Raw genomic sequence first — 21544 nt, forward strand, 5'->3', positions numbered from 1 at the left:
AGTTTTGCAGTGACTGGCTATGGCCACACCTTCAGGTTTTAGTCTAGTTGAGCCTTTTGTTTCACTCTGAGTCTCTAAAGCTTCCTTCTCTGTAGTTAAGTGGTGTTGTGGTTTGAAATAATTAAAATGTTTTTCCAACTACTTTTTGTGTGTGGTGTGAGTGTAGTGGGAGGAGAAGCTTCTATGGTTTTAGTAAAAACAGAAGCACTTCAGAGGCAGAAATAAACATGGTAAGGAGAAAACAGGATGTGCCCCCATATTTACTATGGGAGCTGCCAGTTTGTGTCAAGGAGGGAACAGCAAAAATATTCGGAGTGTGAATGAGAAGAATGAAAAAAATCTACCATCTGGGGGTTGTTGGTAGTGAGGAAGAACTATGCATGTGCGGAGCAGAGTATATGGTAATCTCCGTACCTTATGCTCAATTTTACTATGAATCAAAAACTTTCCTTAAAAAAAAAAAGTCTCTAAAAGAGCAAACAAACAAACAAACAAAAAACCCAAACCCTAAATCCCTCACTTCTACTTGGCTATCTCCAGATATCTTTTGAAAGTTTAAGTCCATGGGACAGATCTGCAGAGAGATTTGGGAACTAGCAATGCAAAGGGTAACACATGAGCTGGATGAAGAGATTTAATCAGGAGTAAGCAAGATTAAAACAAGTTACTTCGGTCTTTCTAAAAGTCTCTGTAGACCCCAGGAAGGCTCTAAGTCAGCTCTGATGGGCAAGACCGTGTCCAAGGCCTGCAGTCAGTAATTCTTTTTAGGTCCTGATGGATATTCTGTGGGCAGCTGTGAGTGTGGATGAAGCGACATTGATCATATTTGATTTATTTATTCTCCAGAATTAGCTCAGAGGAGGTTGTCAGAATTTACTGTAGGACTAGACCATCACTATATAAATGATATAATCTTATCTTTTTTATTCCAGTCGGTTCAGAATCAAAAATATTTTTAAAATATTTTCTTTGTAGTTCAGATTGGATTAAGAAAGACAGAATTTGAGGTCAATGAATATACTTGCGCACAGTCTTTTAATATACATCAGGACCCGTTTCTGTCACCTACAGTTGGCAGGAATTAGAGAGTGAATTCTGTGGTCAGTATTGCCCTGGTTTTTTTTTTGTTTTTTTTTTGTTTTGTTTTGTTTTGTTTTGTTTTTTATTCTAGGTCTCTATGTGGCTGATTACTTCATTGCCCACAGCCGTGTTTGTGAGGCTGCGGTGGACACTGTTTACTTTGCTGTGATCCATACCCATCTCTGGCATTCCTAATCCTGTCTAGGTTTCTGTGTTTTCCTATGAGCAGATAGGTGAGATAATGGCTCAGCATAAATTCATCAACTGAAGAAGAAAAACAACTTAAAAACATTGGCCTTTCATATACGAAGCAAACACAATAGAGGTGGCACTGTGACCCAGAAGTTTCTAGAAAGGCCAACTATGGTATGGCAAATGTCCTGGCCTATTGAATCAGAAAATCTGCTATATATCTTCAGGCAAATTACTAATTTTCTCTTTCTCAATTTCCCAATCAATAAAAATTAGGCATTGACTTCCAAAAGGTGACCCAAATCTAAAACTATGACTCTCAGTAATAACAGCTGACACTTATGGGTAACAAAGTGTCATCGCCAAGTGTTGAGCTAAGAGTTTTCTATGCACTTTCTCTTATGTGAAGGTGTCAGAGACTCAGAGAGGTCAGCTCACTTATCAAGGGACATATGTGGTAATTGGCAGCACTAAGTTTCAAACTACACACTTTGACCCTAGCACCCAGGTCTTTAAGCATGAATTTATAGTAGCTCCCTGTGAGAAACACATCAATGGAGGACCATTGGCTTTTGGGGATTAGACATCCTGATAATGTGTTTCTATTTCCAGGCTGTGGTGAGATGTTCTATTCTGTGACTGCCTCTCTGTTCCTTGCTGTTCCTTCTCAATTTCTGCTGCTGCCTGGTAAGATTCTACACTTGAAGGATCCAGCATCATGTCAGGGGAGTGTTGCTGCTGAGGAGGGAAGTGTGGGTGAGAAGAGCACAATAGCCCACTGGTTTAGCCTGTGTACATATGTGGCTGCTGCTTGGGCTCAGCTATGATTCCGAAAAACAGGAATAAATAGAAGAGATACATCAAAAGATAAAAGTATGAGGGAGACTTTTGTACAGGATAATAGAAGAAAGTATAGACAAAGAAACAATATCCCCAGAGCCAGTATGGCAGATTCTCGGAAATGGTTAAAGAGGAGAGTAAGAGAACCTTTGGGATATAAATTTTTCACTTAGTGACAATGAGTATTAACACTGACTTTTCAGAGCTTCTCAGGTGGCAAAAGCAGAATGGATGGATGCATTACTAAGTAAACAATCTGCTATGTAATTATTTAGGGTTTCAGAAAGGAGTTATAGTACAGATGTGAAAATTTAACATGAATTTCAGTATTAGAATGGAATGTGAAGGTTACCATTGGTGCATGACTGTCACACCTACTTGAAATAGTCCTTTAAATCTCTTTGGAGCTTTTTTGAGAGGGCATTGAGATATAAGTGGTTAAAATACAAAATTTTGGGACTCTAGTTCTATTACTTACTAATTGAATAATCTTTGAAAATTTGTACAACATTTCTATGCCTTAGACTTTCCCTCTTTCAAGTGAGTAAAACTACGTGTGATCATTAAGTAAGTTCCTACATGTACATTGCTTAAAATAGTAGTTGGCATATAGCAAGCACATGAAGTGGTAGTTATTTCAAAGAGTATAGATGCTTGTTTTGATTCTATCAGAATCCCACTTAATGTCATTGTTAAATCATGGTGACTGGATATGCAGTGTTTAGAAGATAGATAAAATATTGTGCTCAGAAATTAAAAAGGCAGCAATGAGAGGGACGGGGCTTTGGTTGAGATTTCTAGGCTCCTTCTCTGGGCCCTGGAGGAGTTTCCCCTCAGAGTCCTGAATACTTTTTGTAGTGAGAGTTAAAAGCCAAGGGGCTCTTTCTGAGAAGGGGTGAGCCAAGAGCAGAGGGAAGAGGGAAATGTGCCACCAAGTGATTCTCACTGCCAATCAGTGAGGCTCTTCAGTTTAAGATTTTCATTAAATCTCTGCCTTGTTAGCAGGTGGACACAAAGTCCATTTAGACACGCCCCCCAACTCCTAGGCTAGCAGAGATATCTCTTCAGAAGTGAAGGGAAAAAAAGTATAATTTAAGCCATGAAATCTACTTTTTAGATCATAAAAATCTACTTTGAAACAAATTGGTAAAGGACTGTTCCCTTACTTTATCCCTTTGCTTGTGTTCTGTTTGAAGAAAGGTTTCCTTTTAATCATTAGGATTCTAGAAACTTCCCACTAATTCAATCATCGAGAATCAATGTCAAATTACTAATATATTTTACTATTAATCTTCTTAATGTAACACTATCAGTCAGTATTCTCCAGAGAAACAGAACCAATAATGTTAGATGGTAGATTGATGATAGATCATTGCATTAGACATGATGTTAAATGAGTTTTATATATGTAGTGTATATATATATACACACACACACATATATATATATTTATATGTATATATATGTGTGTGTATATATATATATATATATATATATATATATATATATATATATATATATATAGAGAGAGAGAGAGAGAGAGAGAGAGAGAGAGAGAAAAGAATTAGTTCATGTAATTGTGGAATCTGCCAAGTCTGAAATTTGTAGAGCAGGTCAGCAGGCTGTAGTCTCAGGTGAGAGTTGATGTTGATGTTTTGAGTTGCAAATCTTTCAGTCTTGAGGAGAATTTCTTTCTTTTTTTTCCCCCCTGAAAACTTCGTTCATAAGTTCGTAAGTCTTTGTTCATAAGGCCTTCGACTGATTAGATGAGGCCCACCCATATAATGAAGGGTAATCTGCTTTACTCAAAATCTATGGACTTCAATGTTAATCAGATCTAAAAAACACCTATACAGCAATGCTTATGTTCCACTTTCTTTCTGACTCTCCAAACCACCCAATGCAGTGATATCCACAAGCTGAACCCTCAACAATTCCTCAAATAAGTCATATAGAATGAGTCGTAGATGCTCAGTAAGTGTTGGGTAATTAAGTGAATGGATGAATGGGTGCATCTATGTACGGAATGATGAAGGAAGAATCTCCAGTCTTTATGATTAGAAATCTGAGGCACTGAAACACATTGGTGAGTAAAAAAGTTTTGACTCTCAAGGAGATCCTGGCTTTGGTGGTTGTGGCTTGGGGGAGATAAAAACAAAAAGAGGTGGCAGTGTGATAAAGATCATAATTTTTAATGCCTTGGTCTTTGGGATAAGACAGAATCGAAGATGTGATACTGCTTTCTCCCTGCATTAGACATGATACTAGAGAAGTTAATTAATGTCTCTGTGTCTCTTTTTCCCCATATATAAAATAAATATATGTAACTCACAGTGCTATGAGAAGCAAACAAAATTGATTGAGGTAAAGTCTATAAAATTCTGAACCCTGTACCAAGAAAATGAAAAGTGTTTGATAAATGATAGCTGTACTGTAAGAACTGGATGAGAATCAACAGAGGGTGGCTCCAATTTCATCATATTGAACTAAATATTTGAACTACACTCCACGTTATGTAAGAGAGATAACATTTTAGGCAAAGTAAAGAATTTATACTAAAATGTGGAGCAGTTACAAACGAGTGAGCTGTTTCTCAGATTTGGCCTGAATGTGCATTTTTAAACTGTCCAGTAATTTCAAAAAGGAAATTAGCTTTAGCTTTGAAAAACTACATGATTTCACCTAAAAATCTAAATTCTGATCAAAAAGATGTATCAGTACTATGCAGCTCTAGATGGACTCTCTGGTTTTCTATTTCTCCACAGTGTCTGCTATTCTTACTTTATTGATTTATGTTACTTCTCAGGCTCCTATAGGTTTTTGGTGCCAATGTACAAATAGAAAGTGCATGTAGTAAGTAGTCGAGTGGACAGGACTTTCATACCATGCTGAGGAGTGTGAATTTATCATGTACTAGGCAATAAGGAGCAATCACAGAATTTTAAGCAGAGACTTGAGCAAACTTGTACTTTAGAAAGATATTTTGAACTGCAGGAGGCAGAGAAGTCAGCTTAGTGAAAACGTGGGAACAGTGTGGAAATGGATTGGTGAGAGGGTTTGAACAATGTTAAAGGCAGAGGCATTGGAGACACAGAGATGGGTGGAGATGGATTTTGTATGCCTTTCTGTCATATTAAATATTGGTGCTGAGCCAAGAGGGATAATCATTTATTAAAATGCTAGTGATTTTGTCCTCCACCACAGGACAGAGATATTATGCATGCCCTAAAGGAGAGCATTGGATGGGAAATAAAACTTTGATCTCCTCTTTTAGTTTTAACCATTTCAAAGACGGAGGAGAAGCTGGACCTTTTGAATTTACACAGTGGGCCAGCCTTTAATATGGCTCCTTCCCAAAAGGTTTCCAAGAACAATTATATTATGCATGATTTTAGTCTATAAAATGCAACTCCGCTATATTTTGTAGAAAAATAATGAAATTTGGGATAGGAAAGATTGATGAGGAAGAATGAATATTGAGATTATTTCCAGTTAATATGTAGATGTGAATGACTAGTTCTAGCTGGGGTTATTTGAATGTTTTCCTGAGGGAAAGAGGAAAACATGAAAAGGTTTTAAGTATGAGTAAGACCCAATTAGGTTTGTTTGATAATATTTCTAACAACATTACTCTGAAGAGTGGAGAATAGGTTGTGGAGGTGGACCATGGAGGGGTGAAACAGCGATTCCATTTAGAAATATGGGATTATATTCTGGGTCGGAGTTGGAGGCCAGGACTAGAAGGTCCAAATTGAGAGAAAAATGGGAATAATCAGCTAAAAAAATATGATGGGATTAGATCAGTTATGTACTGGAGACCAGTTAACTGTTTAATTAAAGGACTAATGAAATATTCTAGGACAGCGATCTAATCTTTCCCCTTCACTTACTCATATATATGGTAGAATGCAAGATTATTTGTAATTCCAGGTGTATGAGCTATAAATATTTCTCAATTCAAGAATATAATACTTAACATTTATTGAGTCCTAACTGTATGCTCACTACTCCAGGTCTTCTGTGTGAGCCTTTAGAAACATAAACTTCTCTCTGTTTTACAGAAAAAGTATTATTTCATTGCCAATATTGGCTCTAAAGAATAAACTAAGTAGCTATTAAATTATTAACTTTACTGGACTGTTTTATAATACTAACAAATCAATTATGATTCATCTTCCAACTAATGTTCACTGTCTGTGTATCATAATGAAGTTGTTTAAGTCAATGTGGCAAAGTGGCTAAGAACAGGGGTTGTGGCTCCAGATATCCTGTATTATAATCTTGGTTTTGCTGGTTGCTACCTGTGTACCATTAGGCAACATTAGTTATTAATTATCCTTTGGATGCCTCATTTCTTCACCTGAAAAATAAGGATACTAGTATTATTACCATCATTGGGTGGTGGAAAGGAGAGGTTCATTACATAAAACACATTTAAAAGAAGGCCTGGCACATTTTAGCTGCTCAATAAGTTTTATAATAACTTGTGTAGAAGGAAGACAGTGAAGATCTGAACCAGTATGTAACGGTGAAGATGGAGAATAGGAGGGAGGTGAGAGATTTTGTAACGGGAGAAGCTGCCTTATCCTGCCATAAAATGAAGTATAAGCAAATAATTAAAATCCGATAACCCAGAGAAAAATAATCAAAACTAATGGAAATTAATTTTCCTGAAGCATGTGTGTATATGTACCTTTGACTTTCAAATTAAAAACTAAACTTTCAGGATGAAATCTGCCATCGTTTCGGCCCTCTCTCCCATCTCATTTTTCTTTACTTGAGAAAGCCTTAGAAAAGAGTACTTTTCTATGAAAGTTGCACAAGGTAGAGGTTAAACCAGGTAGAATCGGAATCAATGAGTAAACATGAGAGATAGAACAAAGAATGCAACATTGCAAAATTTCCACAGTTAGGAGTGAATTTGAAACTGATTTTCTGTTACTCTGACCTGTAATACCACATATCTGTGGGGTCAAGGCCACTAGGTGCAAGAATTTTGCTGGTTGGATATCCCTGGCCTCACTGCTGCAGAGACCAACCCCTTTGGAATTTGGCCGCAAAATATTGTTTTCCCCCAGTAAGAATCTTTCTCTGCCTCCTTGTTGTTAATGGTGGCTGCCACCACATCTCCACTAACTTTATTAAATATTTACTAATGATGTAATTTACTAAACATGGCTCCAGTACTTCGAACATGCAATGACTTGTTTCTGATTTGCTGCATGATTATTTTATGAGAATTGTCTTTCAATCCCTTGGCAGGATATAAAGGAGAAACATTTAATTATAATCCAGATGCTAACTATGCTATTCAATTTGGTAGCCACTAGTCTTATATGTGACTACTTAGATTTTAATTAATTAAAATTAAATTAAAAATTTAATTCTTCTGTATTTTGAGTGATTAATATAGTGAGTGGCTACATACTGGACAATGCAGAAATAGAGTATTCTATCATCTCAGGGTCTTCTGGAAGTCAACACTGTACTGAAGTGCTTAGGGCATAGTTCTATAATTGGTTTAACCAAATACACAATTTTTATATCTTTTAAAATTTTCTATCCCTCTAAAAGTGAGTGTACTAGTTTTTTATGGATACTGTAATACATTACCACAAATTTATTGGCTTAGAACAACAAATTTATTATCTTACATTTCTCTAGTTCAGAAGACCAAAATGGGTCTCATTGGGCTAATACTAAGTTGTTGGCAGAGCTTGATACCTTTGTGAAGGCTCTGTTTATTGTGCTTACTGGTTCTAGATGCCTCCTGCATTCATTTGCTCTTGACTGTCTTCTTCAACTCCAAAGTCAGCAACCCTGAGCTAAATCATCTTCTTGCTATGTCTTTAGCTCTCTCTCTTTTGCCTCCCTCTTCCACTTATGAGGACCCTTGTGATAACATTGGGCTCACTGGGATAATAAAAAATAATAATCTCCATATCTGAAGGTCATCTGATTATCAACTTTAATTCCAACCTTCATTCCTCTTTTGCCGGTAACATAACATATTCCCAGGTTTGGGGAATTAAGATATAGACATCTTTGGGTGGGGCTATTTATTCTACCTATATTGATAAGTAAGTGTTTTATAAAGGACAATGATTTTCTTTAAAGAGAGATCCTATGTAAATATATTACAGATAATTATCCATATGTTTTTGATTTAAGAAAAATTCTGACTACATGTAATACAATTATTTAAATTAATTAATCTCAAGAAAAATAATAATGCAATTAATATATTTAAATAATATATTAAAATGATATATTAATATGCAGCAGATATGGAAGTTTAAGATTCTAAGAGCTTACACGTATGAACTTATGAATGAATGAGTGAATAGAGACATCAATAGCACTTTAAGTTATAGTGTGGAATAAATTAAGGTGCTGTAGGGAATATTAATCAGAAAAATGAGGTTCTCTTTAGATACCTATTCACCTGTGAAATTTCTCTGAATTTAAGTTTTTTATGTAGATAAAAGGAGACCAGATAAAATTATTTCCGTGGTCCCTTCCAACTCTTAAAATTTTCCTTTATGAAGGTAAGAGAAAAGATGAGATATTTAAAAATCACAATATTGAGAGCATGGAATTGCTCCTTATTACATCTAAATATGACAAGATGATAGATAAAAGAAGACTAAAGAGAAATGATTTAATCAGACATAGCAGAGCATGTTTTATTTCTGTTATAAGATAAGATACACTATGATTAAAGAGGTAGAAAAAAATCAGGTAAAAATAGTCAGCCTGAGCCTAGAAACTATGATTGCATACACTGCTTTGTTAAGGATCAAGAACAGAAGGAGGAATATCCAGAGAACACTTGTATTTCCAGTTGGGTTAAACTGGCAGTAATTAGTTTGAAACATGTTTAAACAACTTTTAATCTCCCTGCTTTATTTTAATCAGATATTAGAAAAATACATGAATATTATTGCCGTTGGAAGGGCTATAGATTTTTTTTTAAAGCTATCTGACTTTATGCAAATAAACCTTCATATTCAACAAAGTTCATAAACAACTTAGACTCTCTCTGCTCTAGGCATTAACATGTGTGTCGTGCAGGAGCTCATTGAAAGATTATCCCAAAGAATGAGAGAAAGGCTTTTTCTTCATAAAATTCTGCAAGAACTTTGTCAAGTAAAATAAACCTTGAGTTTGAGAACTCTGAAGAAATAAAACTTTCAAATCAAGGGTATTTTTACAACTATTTTGTCTACAGGTTGTTATTCTGGAAATCGGTCAGATTTTTAGAAATCTCTGGGCCAATAATAATCTAACTATATTAACAAATGAGCAGTGTTGAGTACCTTAAAACACTCTAACTTAAATGTATCCCTACTCAAAACTGCATATAAAATGACACATACTATCAATTAGAAATTTTCCTATAAATTGGAAACTAATTAGATAAAACTATTTAATTTCTACTTATAACTCTATAATCTGTCTCTTTGATATTCTGTTAACTATTGTGCAGCCCATCGAACATGACACACTCATTAAAATTCCATTATAATTTGGAATTCTCTGATTTTTGAAAAAGAAACACGTACTCTCTCTCTTTCTCTCTGGAAATTATGTTTTCAATGTCTGTTATACTCATTCACTCATTCAATCATCTATTCATCTTTCACATTTTTCAAGGACCTATTATTTTTCAGCAACTGGAAATACATGATGAAAGTTTCATATTCCAGTGGGGGTGACAGGCACATGACCAAATCATTTTAATGGAAAGTAAGTAGGTTGGTAAAGAGTTATAGAAATAGAATGGAGGAGAGTGAGTGCCAGTGGTTGCACGTGGACCTCATCAAGGACGTGCAGCACTTCTGCAGGTCACTGTTCCCAGTGGTGGGCTTCGCCTATTACACCATCTCCACCTACCCCAGCAGCCAGATAGGCTTCATGCTGTACAGCAAAAACCCAGCACTAGCTTCCTGGAGCCCGTGCAGCAGCTGACGCAGAAGCAGGTAGAGCTGGTGCAACTGAGATACTACAACTCTGAAGTGCACCGCGCAGCCTCTGTCCTGCCGGAGTTTGCCTGCAAGACTGTGAATGACGTGAACTGAGTCCAGGTGCCACTGCTGATGCAGCCCAGGACCTCAGGCCAGGGAGCCCTGGATAAGACTCCCCCCCCACACACACCCACCAACCAAGTGTTACAGGCCCCAGAAAGCTGCCTGCCCTGCCCTGCTGGGTGGACTGTCTCTCTCTGTGGTATTCAGCCTCTAAGCCTGTACCATCTGTGTATAGCACCATATCTGCCTTCTGTCACCCCTCACTCACCAAACACGTGTATTTATAACAACAACAACAACAACAAAAAATTGAGACAAGAAAGAAAGGCCAGAGTTGGCTTTAGAAAGATGTTAGTTAAAACTGAATCTTAAAGAATATGAATGAATCATTCATGGTTTCTTCCACTGATTCACTCATTGCTACTCTGTGTCAACGCAATGCAAAAACAAAACCATCCCTTTATCAAGTAATCCAAAACCGATTTGAGAAATAGACTCATAAAAAACCAGAATACAGAAACACTGTTGTTAGGGTAAAACTCTGACTCTCTTTCCCCGACCCCAGTGTGTGTGTGTGTGTGTGTGTGTGTGTGTGTGTGTGTGTGTGTGTTTAGCATAATAGTGCTTGGGTGGCAGGAGGATGTAATGAGATTAAAAAAGGAAACACCAGAGAAGAAGAAAAGTATTTCAAAAATGGACATTGGAGAAATTTGGGCCAGAATATATGTTATATCAGGTAGGGAGCCATGAAATATGAAGCCTTGCACAGGCAAGGAAGAGAAGTCGTGATGAGCCTGCTGAGGACTTTGGGCATTATCTTTTAGGTTATATGAAAGCCCTAAGTGCTTCTATATAGAAGCATTGGACATTTTCTCTGTGCTCCTGCTCCTCTACATCCATTTTGCAAACATCTCCACCCTTCTCTGTGTCTCGAGAGGTGAATCTTTATAGTTTCATCTGTGGTCTCTCTTGCTCTATGGCTTTGATCAAAGGGAAACACCTTTAGGAAATCAGAGTGCTGAAGGAAAGTGGAGTGGCAGATACTATTTGTGCCTTACCTTATCTTCTTTGTTAGGACAGTGCGCTCATAATCTAGGTGCTGCAGGTTGCTATTGGCAACTTTTATTTTAGCAGCAGCGAGGAGAGCCCTTAGCTGATGAGGGGCATCTTACTAGGAGATACCTAGGAAGTTATGTGGCCCAACACTTTATTGGTGGCCAGTAACCAGTAGTTGACCAATGCAATGGTATAACAGCCCAGATCCCTAGTATCTGAACAGACAGTACAATCTCTTTAAACCATTGAGACTTTAGAGCTCTTTGTGGGTTCAGGCTGAGAATGAATCTCTTCTGAAACCACACCTTTGTCTAACTTCTTCCCTTGCCCTATTGTGCTTCCTTCGCCCCTTTAAAGTTTTAGGTTGATAGCACTTTCTGAATAAATCACTTACACATGATTTTCTGCCATGGACTCTGCTTCTAGGGAACCCGATTTAAGATAGTTGGTACCATAAATAGTTCCATAAAGCAAACTCTAAAGATTTAGTTCTAGAGTTGGATCATATACCAGCCGAGTGGCAACAAAGACCCTGTATCTAGTGAGTAGTGGAATGTCAATAGTTCTTTGGATGTTGTAGGATTATAATTGCTACAGTGATGGTGATGCATTAACTCTTACACTACCTCTGGAATTTTATAGATATAGATAAGATAAAATTGTGGAATGTGGAATTGGGTGGCTATCAGTGAGCATCTGCTAAAACATTCAGAAGAGAAAATTATGAATAATCACTATACAGCCAAGTGTGAAAGTCAGAGTTCTTCCTTGAGTCTTTGGGGAAGTCCATATCACCTGCAGCTGGAGGGCATCCTGAGCTGGTAAACAGTCATAAGACTTAATGATAAGGATAGCAGAACTTCAGAGAAGGCTGGATTCCATAATAAGACACATATGCTTCAAAGAGTGGAAGAGATAAACCATATGAACATTCAGTGGCTTGTCGCACCTGTGACAATTTCAGGGATCTAGTGATCGGGGCACACTGAGATATCCCCTCCAAGTTAAAGGAGAAAGTATTGTACCTTGCGCATCTTACCATCAAAAAAAGGAGCAAAGTGCAGCAAATACCACAAGGGAATACTGAGCTGAATGATTTAACATGTGATGTGGAAAGCTACCAGGTTTTAGTGGGGGCCTTGTGCAAGAAAGGGTACATCCAGGCCATAATACAAGCAGTCTTACAACTTGGGTCATGTGACCCGGCACATCCTATAATGGTGTAAGTGTTATCTGTAGGAGATAAAGATATATGTGGAGTCTCTGACAAATCCCAACAGAAAAGTTTCAAAGCAGACAACTGAGATTCTGGAGCAAGATTATGCCACCTGCAGCAGAGAATGCCATTCAAAATGCAGCTGCTGAATGCTACCAGGCAAAGTGTATTTTATAATAATTATGTTAATATAATATATATGATACATAAACTATAAATCTATATATGAAGAAATTTATTATAGGAATTGGCTCACACAATTATAAAGGCTGAGAAGTCCCATGACCTGCTCTCTGGAAAGGTTACATTTTTTTTTTTTTAGAAATAAATGATAAAAATTTATTGAAGTGTCTTAGGGTTTATAAACTATAAACATAGCTAGGCATAACCCTAGAAGTTCCAAAAAATAAAGAAAAGTTAAGAGTTCTTACAGTAAAAAGTTTATTTTTGAGAATAATCAGTCCTGCATTCTTAGTCCTAGGATTGGTCCAAGATGGTTTTCATTCGGTTGTTGGACTGTCCAGACGATGGATGCCAAGTGGTCTGGAGAATGAGTGTTAGGTGATGTCAGGTGATCTGGATATGTGAATACTTCAGGGAGCACTGAGAGGGTTATCTGAAGGCCTGACATATATCCAGGCCTTGATGCAGAACTGAAAAAATCAAAAGTTAAAGTTCCCGGGCTTGTCTAGTTAAAACAAGAGTAGAATTGTTTCTACATACCTCAACCTACTTGATTTTACTAATTTAACAGCTATAGGGACTCCATTTTATTTCTTCACTCTATTCTTCAGTAAAAATATGGCAAAGAAAAGCAAAAGATTTCAGAAGATTTTTCTGAGTAGTAATTGGGTTAAGAATGACAGTATTTGGCAGTTATCTGCTTTTTAACACCTTCCAATTATAATTGGCAAATAATATGTTTTACATGTTTACTTTTTTATCCATAAGGAGAAAAAGAACAAATTAACCCTCAATAAATGTGTATATCTATATTTCCATATCTATATTTTTAAAATTGTGTACTTTATATATGGAAGGATTACATCTTGATCAGCCTTAAGCAGATCCAAAGGGTATAAGTAAGTCGAATGAAGAAGTATCCCATACTCCAGTGTCATCCAGCACAGTCTCAACAGACAGCATTCACAGCTCACACTGTAACCTCATGGGACACTCTTTATGATCAGTTTAATAGAGAAAAAAAAAATAACTTAGGCTTGGTTCATGAATGGTTCAGCTCAGTATTTTAGTGTGGGCTAAAAATGGGGCTACAACACAGTCCCAACTTATGGGAAGCCTTGAAAGACAGTAGGAATGAGAAAGTTTAAACAGTAGACAGTGCTTTGGTCAGTATTATTCATCATTGAATTTTGTTGAGAGACAAGTGACTCAAAATAAAGACATGTATGAATGCCTGTGCAGTGGTGAATGGTTTGTCTCATTGGTTAGAGCCCTGTAAGGAGCAAAATTGGCAGATTAGGGACAAGGAGGTACAGGGGAGAAGAATAGGTATGAATATATGGGAATGGACACAAAATATGAGGAATTTACCATTTAATGTTAGTATCATCAGAAAGCATCCACTGTCAAAGAGCCACAAAACAACCAGGTGTGGAGGATGCCTGGTCCAATAGGTTATCAAGCAACCTCTGTACTATGGTGGCAAAAGTGAAGATTATCTATGTACCCAATAGTATGAGCTCTCACTCACTGAAACTGATCTAGCTAATGCCACAACTAGCATCTTACTTATTCAAAAATAAATTTCAATTCTAATATCCTTAAATGATACCATTCATTAAGGAGACCAATCAATCAGATACTTAGAGGTAAGTCCATAACACTGGACCCCTCCCCTCCTGACAAGGGCAACCATTTGTTCTTAGCAGTGATGACACATATTCAAATTACATGTTTACTTTTCTTACCAACAGTATTAATCAGCATTACTTACAAGGACTAACAGAATGTGATCTATTGGGTGGGAACATAATAGCACCCCAAATCAAGATACCCCCATTATGCCAAAAGAGGTATGGTGCTGGGAACATAGCAAAAGAATCCTCTGGTCCTACCAAATATTGAATCATTTGGAGGCTGGTAAGCCGATAGAGTTCAAAAATGCCTGTTTTAAAGCACTGTTTGGAGATGATATCCTGAAACGGGGACGCTATCTTTCAGAAGATAGTCTATTTTTCCTAAACCAATGGCCATTATATGGTGCTGTGTCTCAAGCAGGTAAAATACATGAGTTCAGAAACCAATAGATGGAAAAGTAGTGGCCATACTTCACTACTGGGAGAATTTGTGTTTCTGGTCTTCTCAGCTTTAAACACTTTGCACCTAGAGGTCCTGTTTCCCAGAGGAGAGATGCCTCCGCTCAGAGATACAGCAAAAGTCTCACTAAACTTAAGTTATTGCTGATACTTGGACATTTAGAGTTCTTTAGCAAGCAAAGAAAAAAGTTAGCATTATGGCACAATTGTATACCTTGGGGTATTTTAATTTGATTATTCTAAGGAGACAAGATTGCTTAATAAGGGCATGAAGGAATATGTTTGGTATTCAGGTGCTAACTACAAGATATCTTTGGGTATTTTCATGCCTAACTAATTATAAATGAACAAGTCCAGTAATCATTGCCTGGTAAGAGTATAGTAATAAGGGTATTAAGTTTCTGAGGGATGAGAGTCTGTGTCATCTCACCAAACAGGCCATCTGAAGTTCTAGGTAAGAATAAGAGGAACTTAGAAAGGTAAAGGAAGGAGATGATAAATATCACTTACAAACTTGAAACCAATTCAGCAAGGAGGCTGTAATTTCTACTGCTAATGCTCCTCTTACAAGTTTTTCCAGAAATTGAGTCCAACCCAAATTTTGAAGAAGCTGAGGACAGGTGGGAAGAGCCCATTGTGAGAAGCAAGTGGATCTGATGTGCTGTGGTGTACTGTGGCAGAAGCTATGGGGACCACTCCAGATCCTTTTTGCTGGGCTGGTGCACGCAGCCCCTGGTGCCTGCAGATATTGGCTGATAACTGCTCAAACTGGTACATTTCTCGAGACAATTGCCTTAACACCGATTGAAGCTGCCACACCCAGAGATCTCTGAGTAGTAAAACTGTCTCCTCCCCCAGGAGTCAGTGGATGGCCAAAGACTGACTAATACACAGTTATGACTCTGCAGTCCTTCTTTCTCTGGGCAGGAAAACCTCTGACTATAATTTGGGTTCTAGAGTGTCTTATGGGGTTAGATTGAGCCTAAACTTCTGAAATCATTTATTTGTCTAATTCCGTCCCTTGCCTTTTCTCTCTCTCTCTTTACTCCCTTACAGATTTCAGTTGAGTACTCCTTCACAAATTACTTGAACAAGACTACCTGTCTTATGCTCTGCTGCTAGGTTACCAGATCTAAGTCAGTTGGATGTGGCGATGTCTGCATTCCTCTACTGAGGACCACAGTCTCCTCTGGCTGTCATTTTCTGTAGCTACAGTTCTCTAAAGTTTTTCTTGCCTTTCCCTTTTTGGACTTCTTGTGGTAGTGGTTTTCTCTTTTTGCAAGTGCTAGAGTCTTTACCATTCCTTGAATCTTGCTCACAACTTCGAAAACAGTCCCTTCATCTAACTCTTCTCAATTCTCTCATTTTCGTATGATACTGATTTCCTGTCACAATCCTGACTAATAAAGTAGGGACAAGCAGAGAGTGATTTGATCATATTTTTATTATAAAGGTCAAACTGATAGCAGTGTAGAGGAGCGATTGTAAGAAAGGCAAATCCAACTGCAAAGAGATAATTTAATAGGTTATTGTAATAATCCAGAAAATAATTGAAAACATTTAAACATTAATACCCATGGAGATAGCCTTTGGGGGATAAATTTGAGAGCTTAGGTAGGCAGTAAAATTGGTGTAAGGGTTAAAATGTCCTAACTTCATGAGAGAACCACATATATTGTCTTATGAATTCATTAAACAATGATTGTGTTCCTACAGATCGAATAAATTTGCACTTGCTCTCTAGGAGCTTGTGGTCTTAAAGGAGAATCACGCTTGTTTGGATAGTTATTTTAAAATGCAAAACAAAGTAAGTGTTATACTAGAGTTACATGTAAAAGAGTGAAAGCACATAATAAGGAATAGCCATGACTCTGAGGTTATAAAGTACAGAATTGCCTATTTTTTATAACTAAACACATGTCTCCAAAGAAATTGTTATATTGCCCAAACATGTTTGAGTAACTTCTTAAAATTCTCAAAAAAGCCATACATGAATTTTTATGCATTCATCTCTCAGGAGCTATGTTTAATTATCTTAATCATATTCACACTGCTATTAAAGAGTTACAAAGAAATTACTATTAAATATTATTTAAATAGTTATTAGCATTCGATGGATTTAATGTGCTTATAAATTGCTAACTCAAAATTTTTATGAATTATAGTAATGAATAATGTATATGTTATGTATATAGACTTTGTAATTATACATGCTACATGCTTTATTGTATATTATATATTCTTCATATATGAAAATATATTAAAATTATATAATATATTAAAACTGTATATGAGTATATAATTTTAACCAAATTTTTCTTTTAATAAAACAGAATTAAATGACTAAGTTATCCCTTGGTATGAAAATGTAAAAATTACCTAAAGATTTCAGAGAACAGTGTGGCTAAAATATAGGACAGGGGTCCCCAGTCCTTGGGCCACAGTAGGTGAGCGGCAAGCAAGGGAGTGAAGCTTCATCTGTCTTTGCAGCCGCTCCCCAGCAGTAGCATCACTGCCTCAGCTGCACCTCAGGCCATCAGGCATTAGATTCTGAAGGGAGCACTGGTCTCTGGTGCCAAAAAAGTCGGGCACCACTGTACAGGGTATATAAGGATAAATGCCTAGAGAGAATAAAAGTTAGCTGAAGCCAAGCTATGAAAGGTCTTTTTGCCCATGCTGGGAATTTGGTTGGAATTTAGGGACTGATCAGATATTAACAGAGGAAGGTCAGGTAACCAAGTCTTCCAGATTGGTTGATTGAGTGGATATAATCTTATTTGTAGGCATACATATGAGATATTACAGATTCCATTCAGATGATCATAATAAAGCAAGTATTGCAATAAAGCAAGTCATAATCTTTTTGATGGTGGAGGGTCTTGCCTTCAATTAGTTAAACAAACAAATAAACAAACATCAGTGAAGCACAGTAAAAATACTTCTGTACTCAGAAGTGTAAGTAGAAGAAATAGGAAGCCTAGGCTTTCACTCAGGGGGAAAAAAAAAAAAAAAAGCATAGGACAAATAGGCAGAATTCTGGGACAGTGGAAGAGTGAAGCTGATGCCAATGTCAACACTGGAATTTGTGGATTTAGGGGTGAAACAATCTGATCAAAGACACACCTGTCCCCAACCTGATACACATAGTGCTGCTTTGTTATCTGTGTTAAACTGCATTGTTATTAACTGGTTCTTGTTGTCCTACTAACTCTAATGGTGACCAGGGAGATAGCTGGCAAGAGCTTTGCTGGCAAGTAGGCAGGCAAGATTTTAGATACTACTAGATAAGAGGTCTTTCATAATTTTTTTGTTTCTACTGGGATATATCTCAATTTGGGGAATTTTTCTTCTGCTCCCAGATCGCACACTCATTGCACTTCAGGAATTTAATTCTCCTCCCTTAGTTACACATTCTCCCAATGCACTTAAGGAATTTGAGTTACTTCCTATCGGTTTTGAATTACCCTATTTGGCAATCCTGGAGTCATGTAGACATACTCTCATCTCATCGTTATATTTTTGTCCTCTGTAAACAAATCTGGTGTTTTCCCCAGGTCTATTTTTTTCAGTTATGTTATCTATTATTCATTTATTTTGTAAAGGTCCTGGATTTAAAAATTAAGTTCCTAGCTCTCTAGTGTAAAAAGCATAATTCTATGGAAGGCGAATGCTTTAGCCCACTGGGCTTCTGGTTACTCATTCTGACTAAAATAAAATACAGGAAGGGGCTGAAATAAATGCATGTTAGTGACTTTTCTATCCATAAAACTCTATGACTCTTAGTTTGTCCTCAGTGACCTGTGAGTCTATCTGTCTGTTCTCCCATGAAGTCATAATTGTATGTTTATTATTATATTTGCTACATTGTATTTAAGTAATCTTATTCATTTATTTATGTAATATATATGTATTGAGCTAGTGCTGACTATATGCCAGGTACTGGATAAGCACAAAGAACAGGATAATTGTGGCCAGTCTTTTTAGAGCTTACAGTGTAACTAGGGACACCAATGAGCATTCACAAGTGTGATGAACATAGCAGAAGACCGAAGTAGAGGGTACTAAGGGATGTAAGACAGAGGGATGTTTCTTAATCAGGAAGGCCGTCCTTAAGGGACTTTACACAGAAACATAAAGACTAAGAGTATCCTGGGAAAGGAAAGGAATGCTCTAGACAGAAGGAATAGTGTCACAATGTCTGGAGCTGGAAGAGAACAAAGATTTGAAAGCAAATCTGTAAAGCTGAAGAAGAGAGAATGAAGGAGTGAGAAGTAAATATGAGTAGGGTGTGCGGTAGGATTTTGATCAGGGCATTCTGAGCTGTCTTAAGGTTTTGGACTCTATTATGTGGGAAGTAAAATGTCTCTAAAAAGTTCATAGGAATGAGCCCTGATCACATTTACATTTTAAGAGTTTCAATCTTTATTTATAATTATAATTAAAATAGAATAATACATTTTATTGTATGCTTACTATAAACAGAGCTATAAGTTCTTTACATAAATTATTCTACTTAATCCTCATAAAAACTGTATTAGTTTTCTAAGGCTGCTGCAACAAATTGCTATGAACTGAGTGGCTTAGAATAACAGAAATTTCTTCTTCCACAGTTCTAGAGATTTGGTGTCTGAAACCAAGTGGTCTGCAAGGTCATGCTCTCTGTCTCTAAGAAAGAATCGTTGGTATTCCATGACTTATAGATTCATCACTCTGTCCTCTGTCTTCATCTTTACATGGAATTCTTCCCCATGTTTCAGATATTATTTTCTCCATCTGCATCTCTATGTCCAAATTTCCCTCTTTTTATAAGGATAGTAGTCATTGGATTATCACCCACTCGAATCCAGTTTGACTTCATCTTAACTTGATAGGGTCTGCGAAGACCTTATTTCCAAATGACCATATTCTGAGATTCTAAAGAGACATGAATTTGGGGGGGGGGGGGACACTATTTAACCTACTACAATAACCTTAAGAGGTTACCTCTATTTGAGAGGTAAGGAAACCAAGGCACTGTGAAGTTAAAAAATATGGCTAAGCTGCAGGTGTGTGAATCCAGCCAAGATTAGCTTAAACCAGCCCTGTCAACTCCCAAGCATAGAAGTTAGAAAAATAAAGGTTTGTCATTAAAACCACCGAGTTTTGGGGGTGGTTTGGTGTATAAAAATAGCTAACTGATTCACCAATTTTTAAGTGGGTCACCTGCTTGAACAAAATGTGGAATGATGAGGTATTGATGGGTGAGTCAGCAAAAGGAATGGAAAAAAAACAGTCATCTTCCACATCTCACCACATCCTAATATTTTATGAAGATTCTAGGACTCCATTAGAGATATCTGCAGATTTTGTTTAGAAAGAAACATATTTTTGAGATATAGTTTATTTTGTTCCCTGTGTAAAGCCTACTAAATTGGCTCAAAGTCTGGGGTAAAATAATAAATCTTTCCTACATGAGAGCAGTGCTGAGGGTTTAAGAATCGTAATTTATGATGACATATAGATGTTGGATTGGATTATTAAATTATTTTATATCTTAAAAATACTGAAAATGATTAACTCAATGTTAAAAAGAAAAATATAAAAGCCCATTTATAAAAGCAACTAAAAACTGCTAATTCTGATTTTGAAATGTGGAAAAAAAGTATTATCAAAATCAAGGGTACATGCAAACAAAGCTGATGAAAAATATAATAAGCTTACTGGTAAAGGGAATGGCCTCTGGAGTTAGGGATATGCTGGGTTGAATTTTAGCTCCTCTGGGAGAATGCGCCTCCCAGAACTAAATAACTGACATGGCTCTCATTGCTGGCTTTGAAATCCTTTACTCTGCTTAGGTAGAGGCCATACCTTTCACGGGCTGCTCCAGCTAATAGCTGAAAGAGGCAGAGACACTAGGCTGATCCATTCTCTTTTATTCATGACTTTGGCTCATGGGCTCCCAACACTCTCGCCAAAACTTTCTTAGACTGCCATCAGTCTAGGCTGCTTTCACCCAAACTTCTCTTTCTCCCTCTGTTTTTCTGGATCAGACTTGTATTGTGGTCTGGTTTCTCCCCGCTCCTCCTCTAGCCCCATTTATATTTTCATCTACACGAATATTTTCTCTAATAAAATTTTTACATATTTACCTATCTTGGCAGTGGCTTCTTGAGGACTCACACAAAACACACTAGCCTCTCTGAGTCTCAGACTCCTTGTATGTAAAATAGAACCTATTTCATATGATTGTAATAAGGCTTAAATAAACTGATGAATTTAAAGCAAAATCATACAGAGACTGGTATTTATAATGGTTGAATTAATAAAAACTTTTATTATTTTTGTTATTATTATTAAGACTTATTTTTTGGAGGGGTCAAAAACATTTTGGGTTAAGGACTATCTGTTACTAGGAAGAAATAGGTGTAAAATAAATGGAAAATAAAATAATAATCAAGAAGCACATTATATACACAATTAATGCAAATATAAGTACTCAAAAAACCACAAAGACCAAAAATTATTTTATTTATTAGCCATCCAAAGTAAAAGGTGGTATTTGATCCAAGGATGAAGTAACCTGGCATTGCTGTTAGAGAGACATGGGATTAAGTTCTCTTTTGATTATGGAAAAATTAAAGAGCATTCAGGTTAAACTCAGCCATCATCTCTCAAATATAAATCAGAATGTCAGAGAGAGGTCTAGCAAATGCAGCAAAATGTTTTTCCTGGCTTGCATTATCCCAGTAATTATATACATTCTACATTTTGCTTAGGTTGAGGGCACACAGGTAATTAATGGTCTTAATTTGATAGTGATTATAATTTGGATCATGCTTTACTCAACATGATTTGTCTGAAACTGGAAGACT

The 21544-nt window shown here is 36.8% G+C and overlaps 1 protein-coding gene across 13 annotated transcripts in view; it reads left to right on the forward strand.

Moving 5' to 3' along the window:
* The window catches only part of CLDN16 (claudin 16), an 82208-nt gene that overhangs the window by 8004 nt on the left and 52660 nt on the right, over positions 1-21544 (forward strand). For 12 of the 13 annotated variants that reach the window (XM_036219057.1, XM_036219046.1, XM_036219047.1 and 9 more), the window contains exon 2: positions 1885-1959. The exons of the other annotated variant lie outside the window; for it this stretch is intronic. The gene's annotated coding sequence lies outside the window, so the exon portion shown is untranslated. The remainder of the gene's footprint in view (positions 1-1884; positions 1960-21544) is intronic. 13 annotated transcript variants of the gene reach the window in all.

The sequence above is a fragment of the Rousettus aegyptiacus genome, unplaced genomic scaffold, assembly GCF_014176215.1.
Source record: "Rousettus aegyptiacus isolate mRouAeg1 unplaced genomic scaffold, mRouAeg1.p scaffold_m13_p_4, whole genome shotgun sequence".
In the NCBI taxonomy this organism is placed as follows: domain Eukaryota; kingdom Metazoa; phylum Chordata; class Mammalia; order Chiroptera; family Pteropodidae; genus Rousettus; species Rousettus aegyptiacus.